This window comes from Arachis hypogaea, chromosome 6 (genome assembly GCF_003086295.3).
Source record: "Arachis hypogaea cultivar Tifrunner chromosome 6, arahy.Tifrunner.gnm2.J5K5, whole genome shotgun sequence".
NCBI classification, from domain to species: domain Eukaryota; kingdom Viridiplantae; phylum Streptophyta; class Magnoliopsida; order Fabales; family Fabaceae; genus Arachis; species Arachis hypogaea.
This window is the reverse complement of record NC_092041.1, coordinates 71,975,938-71,978,872: the sequence shown is the minus strand read 5'-3', so window position 1 is coordinate 71,978,872 and position 2,935 is coordinate 71,975,938. Positions and strand designations below refer to the sequence as shown.

General features: G+C 39.7%; 1 non-coding gene across 1 annotated transcript; it reads right to left on the bottom strand.

Annotated features, from left to right (window-relative positions):
• Positions 1-876: 876 nt before the first annotated feature.
• Positions 877-982, bottom strand: LOC112700410 (small nucleolar RNA R71). Its single transcript, XR_003153317.1, has one exon. It is a non-coding gene; the product is annotated as a small nucleolar RNA R71 (small nucleolar RNA).
• Between the last annotated feature and the right edge of the window lie 1,953 nt (positions 983-2,935).

Below are 2,935 nucleotides of genomic sequence, written 5' to 3'. Positions count from 1 at the left end.
CCTCTCTAATTTTCGAAAATATCTCATCCCTTTTTCAAAATTCTTTTTAAATTAACTAATTGTTTTAAATTTTAATTTTAATTATATCTTATCTTTAATTTTCGAAAATCACTAACCACTTTTTCAAAATTATTTTCGAAATTCTCTATCTCTCCTTCTTTTATTTATTTATTTATTTACTAACACTTTTCTTCACCTCTCTTCATCTCAAATCACTACCTCTACCCTTAACCATTCTTCTTCACTCTTCTTCCCTTCCCTCTTCTACTAACAACAAAGGATCCTCTTTAATGTGACATAGAGGATTCCTCTTTCTTTTCTTGTTCTCTTCTTCCCTATATGAGCAGGAACAAGGAAAAAGACACTCTTGTTGAAGCTGATCCACAACCTGAAAGGACTCTGAAGAGGAAACTAAGAGAAGCTAAACTACAACAATCCAGAGGCAATCTTTCTGAAATTTTCGAACAAGAGAAGGAGATGGCAGCCGAACCCAACAACAATAATGCAAGGAGAATGCTTGGTGACTTCACAAAACCAATGTCCAAATTTGATGGAAGAAGCATCTCCATTCCTGCCATTGGAGCCAACAATTTTGAGCTTAAGCCTCAACTAGTTGCTTTAATGCAACAGAACTGCAAGTTTTATAGACTTCCATCTGAAGATCCTTACCAGTTTTTAACTGAGTTCTTGCAGATTTGTGAGACTGTTAAGACAAATGGAGTAGATCCTGAAGTCTACAGGCTCATGCTTTTCCCTTTTGCTGTAAGAGACAGAGCTAGAACATGGTTGGACTCACAACCTAAAGATAGCCTGGATTCTTGGGATAAGCTGGTCACGGCCTTCTTGGATAAATTCTTTCCTCCTCAAAAGCTGAGCAAGCTTAGAGTGGATGTTCAGACCTTCAAGCAAAAAGATGGTGAATCCCTCTATGAAGCTTGGGAAAGATACAAGCAGATGACCAAAAAGTGTCCTGACATGTTTTCAGAATGGACCATATTAGATATATTCTATTATGGTCTATCTGAGTTTTCCAAAATGTCATTGGACCATTCTGCAGGTGGATCCATTCACCTAAAGAAAACGCCTGCAGAAGCTCAAGAACTTATTGACATGGTTGCAAATAACCAATTTATGTACACTTCTGAGAGGAATTCCGTGAATAATGGGACGCCTCAGAGGAAGGGAGTTCTTGAAATTGATGCTCTGAATGCCATATTGGCTCAGAACAAAGTGTTGACTCAGCAAGTCAACATGATCTCTCAAAGTCTGAATGGATGGCAAAATGCATCCAACAGTACTAAAGAGGCAGCTTCTGAAGAAGCTTATGATCCTGAGAACCCTGCAATAGCAGAGGTTAATTACATGGGTGAACCTTATGGAAACACCTATAACTCATCATGGAGAAATCATCCAAATTTCTCATGAAAGGATCAACAAAAGCCTCAACAAGGCTTTAATAATGGTGGAAGAAATAGGCTCAGTAATAACAAGCCTTTTCCATCATCTTCTCAGCAACAGACAGAAAATTCTGAACAGAGCCCCTCTAATTTAGCAAATTTAGTCTCTGATCTATCAAAAGCCACTTTAAGTTTCATGAGTGAAACAAGGTCCTCCATTAGAAATCTGGAGGCACAAGTGGGCTAACTAAGTAAGAAAGTCATTGAAACTCCTCCCAGTATTCTCCCAAGCAATGCAGAAGAGAATCCAAAAGGAGAGTGCAAGGCCATTGAAATAATCAATATGGCCGAATGCACAAGGGAGGAGAAGGACGAAAATCCTAGTGAGAAAGACCTCCCGGGACGTCTCTCAAACAAAAAGGAGTTCCCCATTGAGGACCTAAAGGAATCTGAGGCTCATATAGAGACCATAGAGATTCCACTAAATCTCCTTCTGCCATTCATGAGCTCTGAAAACTATTCTTCCTCAGAAGAGGATGAAGTTGTAACTGGAGAGCAAGTTGCTCAATATCTAGGAGCTATCATGAAGCTGAATGCCAAGTTGTTTGGTAATGAGACTTGGGAAGGTGAATCCCCTTTGCTCATTAGTGAACTAGATACATGGATTCAGAAAACTCTACCTCAAAAGAGACAAGATCCTGGTAAATTCTTAATACCCTGTACCATAGGCACCATGACCTTTAACAAGGCTCTGTGTGACCTGGGGTTAGGCATAAATCTTATGCCACCCTCTATAATGGAGAAACTGGGGATCATTGAGGTACAGCCTGCCTTTTTTCTCACTTCAATTGGCAGACAAGTCAGTAAGACAAGCTTATGGATTAGTAGAGGACGTGTTAGTAAAGGTTGAAGGCCTTTACATCCCTGCTGATTTCATAATCTTAGACACTAGGAAGAAATAAGATGAATGCATCATCCTTGGAAGACCCTTCCTAGCCACAGCAGAAGCTGTGATTGATGTTAGCAGAGGAGAATTAGTCCTTCAATTGAATGGGGACTACCTTGTGTTTAAAGCTCAAGGACCTTCCTCTGCAACCATGGAGAGGAAGCATGAAAAGCTTCTCTCAGTACAGAGTCAAAAAGAGCCCCCACAGTCAAACTCTAAGTTTGGTGTTGGGAGGCCACAACCAAACTCTAAGTTTGGTGTTGAGAAGCCCCCTCATTCAAACTCTAAGTTTGGTGTTGGGAGGCCCTCATCATGCTCTGAATATCTGTGAGGCTCCATGAGAACCCACTGTCAAGCTAATGACACTAAAGAAGCGCTTGTTGGGAGGCAACCCAATTTTTATATATCTAATTTTAATTTTATTTTATTGTTATTTTATGTTTTTATTAGGTTCATGATCATGTGGAGTCACGAAAAAAATACTAAAATTAAAAACAGAATCAAAAATAGCAGAAGAAAAATCACACCCTGGAGGAAGGACTTACTAGCGTTTAAACGTCAGTAAGGTGCATCTGGCTGGCGTTCAACGCCA